The sequence below is a fragment of the Argentina silus genome (assembly GCF_951799395.1).
Source record: "Argentina silus genome assembly, chromosome: 9".
In the NCBI taxonomy this organism is placed as follows: Eukaryota; Metazoa; Chordata; class Actinopteri; order Argentiniformes; family Argentinidae; genus Argentina; species Argentina silus.
Window position 1 is genome coordinate 3,285,029 of NC_139663.1, and position 10,000 is coordinate 3,295,028.

The window sequence follows — 10,000 nt, forward strand, 5'->3', positions numbered from 1 at the left end:
CAGGGACAAACAAACGCTCACTAGGCCCCTCAACTACACCTGCTGTTACTGAACAAAGGAGCGAGGGAAGGGGGGGAGAGAATCCCAGTAAACGCTTCCTTTTCAAAACTTATGGAGGGCACTGTATATATATACAGTATATATTTCTTTTACAAGCCTTGCGTAGCGCTACTTTGAACTGGTAGATGAGGAAGAATGTAAAATGCAACTGTTTTTTTCACCTCATGGGGGTGATAGGTGGAAGAGGGAGAGAGAGGGGGACAGAAGAAGGGGAAGAAGGGGGGATAAAATGGGGGGCGGTAGAGTGTGGGACCGAGAGGGATTTTTAGGGGAGAGATGGGGACATAGCTCCTGTTTTCTTGCTTTGGCAATGTAACATAATGACTCATCGTACCAATGAAGCTCACTGAATTGAAATGAATCGAAAATGGAATCCTCCCTGGTAAGATCAACCATGACAAGATATCAGACGCTGAGACATCTAACTTACACTAGTTAGATCACAGTTCTCTCTGTCTCTGATCCCCAATTGATCAAAGCAAACCACACACACCCATGTGTTCTCTCATCTCTGCTTCTTCAGATCAGTGAGTGTGTGTGCGTGTGTGTGTGCATGTGTGTGAGAGAGAGACCCACACCACATTTTTAGATCTTGCTAACTTTGTCCTTTGTGTCGGTGTGGTCCATGTAAACTTAAACATTGTCTGTACAGTGCAGAGAGAGAGAAAGCGAGAGAGCAGAAATACACACACATGCTTTACCCAGACACTGTTACTGTTACTATGCCTAATAGAGTACACACACACACACACTGAAACACACATAGAAATAGAATTCATGTCCGTTCTACGAATTGTAACCACACCCACAGAACCTGGAGGAAACATTAGATGCACCCAGTGCTTCTCCCCACTGGTATAGAGTTCCATCTAGAACTGAACATGTCTTCACTTGACACTGCTGGTGGCATAGCTTACTCTGTGCATGTGCACTGCTAGAATGAACTGGTAGTATGTAGGTTATTTCTGGTGCTACTAGAGAAGAGATCCGGTTCACACACATGCACGCACACAAAAACACACACACACACACACACACACACGCACATACACACACATGCATGCATGCACGCACACACACACGGTAAACAAACTATCTTTGCTGTTACGCACCTGGCAGAATCACACATGCGTACATACATTACACACTGTCTACCTCAGGGATGGGCAACTAGATTAGCTTTAACTGACCGAATTCATTCAAGTTCTATTCATATACTGTACATGTATCTAATCCTTGTTTTTCTTATGCAATAAAAACAATCAATAGTCAGGGTTGCACTGTTTAAAAAATACTTTACTTAATTGTATTGTGAGATCATTTGAAGGTCTCCACTCTCCACAATAAGAAAGTGAGTATGTTGATTGTTACTGGTATAATACAATTGGTTATGAGAGAAAAGTAGTATAAATTATACATTTTAGAATTTGAATTCTCTCTCTCTCCCCCTCTCTCTAACTCTGTAGCTCTTTTGCTCGGTCGCTCTCTCTCCCTGTTTCTAGTGCTCTCTCTCTCTCTCTCTCTCTGTCTCTCTCTGTCTCTCTCTCTCCCTCTTTCTAGCTCTCTCTGTCTCTCTCTCTCCCTCTTTCTAGCTCTCTCTCTCTCTCTCTCTCTCTGTCTCTCTCTCCCTCTCTCTCTCTCTCTCTCTCTCTCTGTCTCTCTCTCTCCCTCTCTCTCTCTCTCTCTCTCTCTCTCTGTCTCACTCTCTCTCTCTCTCTCTCTCCCAGCCACCTGCGTGTTCTCTTCTCAGTGCCCACACATTCCATGGAGACCAGCCACAGCAGAAATGCCACAGGTTACTCTCTAGTGGAGGATGGTTTTGTGCTCAGAGAAGAGATGCTACATTCTCTCAATGTACATTGAAACATTTTTGGAATGTAAAATGTAAACAGGTCTGATGAAGGTTGTGACACACAAGTGTCATGTTTTGAATATTTTTTTTTTTTTTTTTTACATTGAGTGAGTATCGCGCCTCTTCTATAAACACAGGTCACTCTCTACAAAGACATTATTCTCTCTTTACACACACACACACACACACACACACACACACACACACACACACACACACACACACGCACACACACACAAATGCCAGAGGTTACACTAAAGACATAATTCTTTCTGCCCAACGCACACAGTCTCCCCCAAATACATGTCACACACACACAAACATGTACACACACACACATATCATGACGCACGCACACATACACACACACACACATCACTCTCTATTTGCATTCTGCCACCAACAACTACTAAATAATTACTGATGGCTTCCTTATTCCTATTCTGTCCACTCCAAAAAGAACACATTGCCCTGCTTTCAGATAGTACTAATATTTTGCCTCTCCTCCTCTCTCCCCATCTTTCTCCATAACCCATCCATCTCTCTCCCTCTCTACACCAACCTCACCAAGTCAATTTCCTGTATGTGCAAATATACTTGGCCAAATAAAAGAATTCTGATTCTGATTCTGATATCTAAAGACCTGCCGTTGGTTCTGCTCTGTTGAGTCTCCCCCTACCCCTCTCTCTGAGTCTTGTAAAACTGCTGTAATAGGTTCTGTTCTCTTCGGTTCATTCAGTGGGGCTCTCTCTCTCTCTCTCCCCATCTCTCTCTCTACACAGCAGGGTCTTATTGATGTCCACTAGACTCTGGTGTCCCGCTGCTTGGAGAGAAAGAACAAAACAAAAGGAGGACAAGAGAAAGCTTCTTCCCTCAGGCCCCTGTGAGGCGAGACGTTAAATGTAGCCGAGGAGAGAGGGAGAAGGAGGGAGAGAGAGAGAGACAGACTTGTTGGTGTGAAGCGAACACCTGTTGATCTCTTACTAGAGCCAAAATGACAGATTCTTCTTCAGAGAGAGGAGAGAAATAACAAGAGGAGGAGGAGGAATTGATGGGGGGGGGGAGAGGAAGAGGAGGAGGATGCACACATGGCTTTACCCCGCGGAGCTAACAATACACCGTAGCACAATAGTCATTAGAGTAAACACCAGGCGCTATCACAAAGGGGTGCTAAGCTCAGACAGGAAAGGGAAACGCAAGACAACGCATGAAGACTTAACCCTAATATTTACAACACAAATGACAACATTTGAGTGTGCTCTACCCCTTCCCCTGACCCTTTAGTGTTTGGAAGCCTGGAAGGATATACAGACAAGTAAAAACAATCTGGCAGAAGCTCACCTAAGCGTTGGAAGGTTAGCTGGAGCTATCGCTATTTACATTTATGTTCCCAAATGGGGAAAGTGCATTAAAAGGAGCCTTCACACTGCTCTCAAAGACTATACTCCCTCTCTTTGGTCCTGTCTTTCAAATAAGCATATCTCTTTGCGACTCCACCCAACACACACACTCTTTTTCTCTCTCTCCCTTGTGCTATTTTTTATCTTCCCCCTTTTCTCTTTCGCTTTCTCCCCCCCCCCCCCAACACACACACATGCACACACGCACACACGCACACACGCAGATATGAAGGTGGTGATTGACTGTGGAGAATGTAACCAGACAATGAGCTCAAAGACCAGTCTAAGCCTGACTGACCCCCACGCTCCCGTCTCTTAACCCTCTCCTTCTCCCCCTTTCTTTTCTCATCAACATCTCTCTCTCTCTCTCTCTCTCTCTCCTCGCCTTGTCTTCCCCCCTCTCTTCTTCTCCCCCTGCTCTCTCCCCATTTTCCTTGCTCGCCTTCCCCTCACCACACCAGCTCTCTCTCCCTACCTTCCCATCTCTCCCTCCCTCCTTCTCCCTTTCTGTTTTCTCCCTTTTCCCCCTACACCTCACCCCTCTAAACCCCTCCATTTTATTCTAACCCTCCTGACAGCTTGACATGCTGTGAGAACCAGCCCCTTCAGAGAGAAAGAGAATGAGAGTGTGTGTGTGAGAGAGAGAGAGAGAGAGAGAAGGGGGGGGGGGAGCAGTGTGCACATCTCTACCACAGTCTGCATGTCTCTCAATCTGTACAGTATGTGTGTGAGTGTGAGTGTCTGTGTGAGTGTCTGTGTGACCAGGAGCTACCCACTGCACTCAACACACCACAGCCGTAGCAGCCAAATCCTCAGCTTAGCTCTGATTGAGTTGCCTTATGTCAGACAGCAGAAGCTACCATCCCATTGAGACAGTTGGGAGTTGGTATCTTAATGTTAGTTCAATCAAGACGCAGCAGGATTCCACTATACTTTATGGGCTACAGCTATATCATTAATGTCATGGCAACCATACCCACTTCTGAGGCTTAAAAACATCTAAATACAGCAACTTAAAGAAGCTACCTATTACTGTTCATTTCAACTAAAAGAAAATGGTTAAGTCAAACATGCAGACGGTAGTTTGATTGCATTTAATGACTGTAATTCATTTGCTCTCTTCCTGTCCACTTGGGTGCAGTGGGTGGCAGGTGAGTTTCTATAGGACTGACCTAGGATGTGTTGCTGTTCAACTCATGATGGCTAAGGAGAAGACTGGGGTGAGGCAGAGCTGATTCTAGATCAGTTATTCTGGGTAAGACGTGGAGACATAGTCTTGAGGTCCCAAATTACTTATAAACATTATCACATAGTTTGTTAACCATTTAATTGAGTAGAAATATGTATGAGGACTGTTGTTCATGGTTCATGTCTCATGGTTAAACCATGATGATGGTCTACAGACCAAAACATTGTTTTTTTTGATCCGGTAAATTATTATGGAGTTTTGCAAGAATGCAGTTTTTAAGTATTGCATTTTTTCCATTTGAGCACCTGGAATAACAACAGGTGTGTGAACATTCTCTTTTGAACCAAAGACAGATCGGACAAAGGAGTCAAATTTACCGTTGTCGGATGTCTACCTGAATGTTTTTGGAAACATAGTTTCTACTGATATTTGTGGAAGAATCTTTCTTAAGCAAGTTAATGGATCTTTTACACGTTGCCTAAACGGCTACTGTACTGTAAGATACATCTGTGTATGTGTGTGTGTGTGTGTGTGTGTGTGTGTGTGTGTGTGTGTTTGTGCATATGTGTATAATTATACAGTAAAAGTATTTGCCTACTAGCAAAAACTAATAGCTGACCAACTGTACACACACAGCATGTGTCCCCCCTCATATGGGCTCTCCACACTGCAGCCTTTCAGTCCACCAGTAACATACGTAGAAACCCAGAGTCCCCATCAATGAAACTCTTTCAGCTGACAGCAAACAGATAGATAACCATCCCCACTGCGCTGAAAAACAGACACGCACTATCCCTATCGATCTCTGCTCTGCTGGCCTGCCCTTGTCACTGTTTACATTGACATTCACCCACTCTACCTCAGATCGTCTGAGGAATGGACTGTATTCTATGACTTTCAAAGTCTGTATCATCAGCCCGGTAGTGTTTTTGATCACTGATATTGTCGGCCGATATTGTAGGCCTATAAGGTGAAATCCCAAGCAACCACAGCAATAAAGACCCAAGAACCCTGATCTAGAGAATCATGTGATACAAGGGACAGAGTCATAGGATTTCTAGGTAAAGTAGCCTCCAGACCCACAGGATTGCTGGAGATTTATTTATAGGATTAATACCATCTATGATGGATTAAGGGATGAACATGAAAAAAACAAAAAACATAAAGACGCTTTCTCGTTTCTTCTCAAACGTCAGTGTGCTCAGACCAGTGGTCACCATGGCTGACACTGGAATGAGATGAAGAAGGATTGTAACAGTGATGTCATAGATCCCCAGGTCATTCAGGAAGTAGTGGTGACTCAATGGAAATGAATGAAAGCGATTTGAGCAGTTGGCTACCATGTGTGTTTCCTGATCTTGTTTACAACATAATCTTTGTCATCTTATCTTTCTTTGTCTGATGCTAGAGAAGACCCAAGCTGTGTGGTTACGGTCTACGGCCTCTTGGAGGACAAGTGGTCGACTGGCTGTCTGGCGTCTGCTTTGGGACAAGGACACTCCAGGTGTCCCAGCTTACCCCTGTTATCCGTCATCTGCCAGTTTTATCCTGCGCTACAAAAGTGCTCGTTAACACCACCAAAGGGGCAAGTCAGGGTGCCAGAGGAGTCAGAGTGTGTGTGTGTGTGTGTGTGTGTGTGTGTGTGTGTGTGTGTGTGTGTGTGTGTGTGTTTGTAGGTGGTATATATATATAGCACAGCAGGACAGGGACCCAAGGCTGGACCACTGCCCAGGAAAGGGTCTTCAGAGGACGTGTAAAATCTATCACAGGAGTTGGTGGAGGTAGGGGTTAGCTAAACCTAGCCTAGAGGGTTAAGGACACCCCAGGGTTAGCATAATATAGCAATAATTAGCACAAAATAGCCTGAAAGGTTAAAATACACACCCATTAGCATAACCTAGCATAAAGAAATGAGAGCAGTAAGCAAAAGTGAGTCCAATTTATGCATAACCTCGGGGAGCAAAACACAATCAGGTTAGCAAAACCTAATCTGGTGAGTAAAAAGACATTTGGGGTAGCATTAGCTTCAGGAGCTGAAGACATTCAAGAGTTAGCATAATTTTGGGGTGGGGATATAAAATGTGCGTGCGTGTGTGTGTGTGTGTGTGTGTGTGTGTGTGTGTGGGTGTGTGTGCATCTCACAGCCCTTCCCCCTCCCACTTTACTCCTCCTTTCCCTTTTCCTCCCCTCTCCTTTCCTCCCTCTCCCTGTTTAACTGTTGGAGGTTTTTGGAATATTTAAGGCCACAGAATGGATGTGTCTGATACCATCTCCAACGCTTAAAGATACAGTTCCAATCTTATAACTGTGAGGCCCCAGAGTGACCCAAATAATATCTTATCGGCTTCCCAGAACGTGACTGGTTTGTGTGTGTGTGTGTGTGTGTGTGTGTGTGGTTCGTCTTGACTCGTCAATTGTGCACTGTTGCTTTTGTTTCCAACAAAATGGAGAATAGTGAGACAGAGACGGAGAGGGATTTAGAGGGTAGCAGTAGTTCAGTCCATATGTAGTAGTTCAGTCCCATGTAAATATAGACTTTACTTCTATGTGGTCACCGTTTCAAAGAATCTGGTGGGACCTCAGTCCATAGCATGGAGAATGGTCAAGGCTTAACTTCAATGACCACACAGTCATAAATAGAAGCGTAGGTTAGGACCAAGGTTTCCAGTAAGGAGAAGGCTGGTGTGAGAGAGTGTGTGTGTGTGTGTGTGTGTGTGTGTGTGTGTGTGTGTGTGTGTGCGCGTATGTCTGTCCTGCGTGCATGCATGTGCAACAGACGTGGTTCAGAGAGAGTATTGGGATTATTTGTGATCTACACTGGATTAAGGATTACAAATCACATTATAGATCTGGTTCAATCCTCTAGTCTGATATTAACCTGTCTGATATAACTTGTAATATTAACCTGGCACGAACACGTCTGATTATCTGACCATGGGGATTATTATTATATAATAATTAGTATATAAGGAGTATAGCTAGTACTTAACAAGCTTGTAGTGTGTGTGTGTGTGTGTGTGTGTGTGTGTGTGTGTGTGTGTGTGTGTGTGTGTGTGTGTGTGTGTGTGTGTGTGTGTGTGTGTGTCCTCATCTCAGGGGCAGCAGAGATCGATGTGACTGTGTGTGTGTGTGTGTGTGTGTGTGTGAGATCCTCAGACGTCACAGGAGAATGAATGGAATGGTTTTGTTATGGCCTCGCCAGCAACGGCTAAGGTAAACAAATGTTCTGCGTCAAGGATGCTATACGTTCCTGTGCTAGGAGGACTAGGGCAGGGCAGGTACTGTAGCTCACTCACACACACACACACACACACACACACACACACACACACACACACACACACAGACACACACACACACACACACACACACACACACACACCTCTCACTGAGACCACAGCATTCCTCTCCCCAGCTCCTGGAATAACCACACTACTGACATTATGAGCATGTTAACGGTGCTGCTGCTGTAGGTGATGTTTTCCACTGGTAACACAGGGACCATTGACCAAGCTCTGGACTTGACTTCACTACCCTCATTCATACACACACCTCCCCACTGACGCATCTACAACCCAGTACTGTCAACTAAACCTCTGATTCTTACACGCGCACATGCACACACTCAACTGACTTTCTGACTATGCACCAGTAATGCTAACTGAACACATTACTAAGTCTACCCCTAATTAAAGTCTACTGTATGTTGCTACTCCCTATATAGGCCTACTACGGTGTATGTCAAACACACACACACACACACACACACACACACACACACACACACACACACACACACACACCTAACTACTACTACTTCGTAGTACTGTACTAACTGCACAGCATACAATAAATGTTTTTCCTATATACATATACACACAATGGTAAAAAAAAAATCCTGAACAAATGTGTGGGTGGCACACAATGGGTTAAACCTATTCTGCAGCAGCGCAAGACACACGCGCACACACACACACACACACACACACACACACACACACACACACACACACACACACACGCACACACACACACACACACAAATAAATAAATAAAGCAGATCACACTGTAGATCTTAGATTATCATCAGTCCGACAGACACACAGATCTACTGTATAGCCTCTGGTTCAGCTCCCTTATGCAACACTGACAAGGAGATGAGACATGTGCTGTCTGTCTTCATAGGTTGTTAAAGAGGGGCCATGTTCTCCTTGTACACAGCTTTCACTCACTCTCCTCTCTGTCTGTCTGTCTGTCTGTCTGTCTGTTTATCTATCAATCACAGTATCTATCTATCCATCCCTCTGTCTACCTGTCTGTCTATCTATCACAGTATCTCTCGCCATCCATCTGTCTACCTGTCTGTCTGTTTATCTATCAGTAACACTATCTATCTCTTCATCATCTGTCTACCTGTCTGTCTGTCTGTCTGTCTGTCTGTCTGTCTGTCATGTGTCTAACTTTCCTCTCCTCCCTCTCTGAAAAACAACCTGTGTTATGTTTCTCAACTCTCTCCCATCAGTCCATATAAACTCACTGGCATGTCTCTCTCCTATTTAAAAGCCAATAACTGTTTACTGGCAGGAAGACCAAACTAGGCTAAAGGTAAGCGTGTACTTGCAGCCTCACAAAGTGCACCCACACACACACACACACACACACACACACACACACAAAATGACAAGGTGTATATAAACCTCAGTCAGGGTTCAGATGATTTCTAATGAGAGTATGTTAAGATGGATCAGGAAAACACGAGGCACACAGAATGTTACAGCACCTGGAACACATATATGTGACATGTAATAGATTATATATATGTAATAACACCTGGATAAACCGAGGGAACAGGTTGGAATTCTTCTCCCTCATCATTCTCTGAATAGCCGGCACAAGGACATAAAAAACATCATAATCTCAGCTGCTGTAATCAAAGGGTGTGTAAGCTTCAGGGGTAAGCATGAGAAAAGAGAGAGAGATGGTCCTCATTGCAATCTAACATCTGCTATAATATAAACTAATGTACGAACACAATGCACTAACTGCAGGAGGAGTCGGAGCAAAACAGCAAATGCATACACAAACGCATGCACGCGCACTCACTCACTCACTCACTCACAGCCCAACATCTGTGGTTACATCATCCCACCCATCAGTCTACGACTGGACCAGAGACTACACCCCCCCCCCCCCCACACACACACACACACACACTAGGTAGCAGAGTTGAGACAACCTCATCACATCGCTAAAGGCCCGCGCTCTAATCTGCTACAAATCCCTTTAGCCCAAGCACATATCCGTCACAAAGAGGACTCACTACACACACACACACACACACACACACACACACACACACACACACACACACACACACACACACACGCATGTAGGAAATATGAAAAGAGTTCAAGTATTACTTCACCTATGAGAGTAACACACACACCTCACACACACACACACACACACACACAAACACACACACAGACTGGGGTCGCT

At 44.6% G+C, this 10,000-nt stretch overlaps 1 protein-coding gene across 1 annotated transcript in view; it reads right to left on the bottom strand.

Annotated features, from left to right (window-relative positions):
* LOC310810210 (xylosyltransferase 1-like) overlaps positions 1-10,000 on the bottom strand; it is a gene marked incomplete at both ends in the record, with an annotated part of 25,908 nt that overhangs the window by 14,717 nt on the left and 1,191 nt on the right. The window lies entirely within an intron of this gene.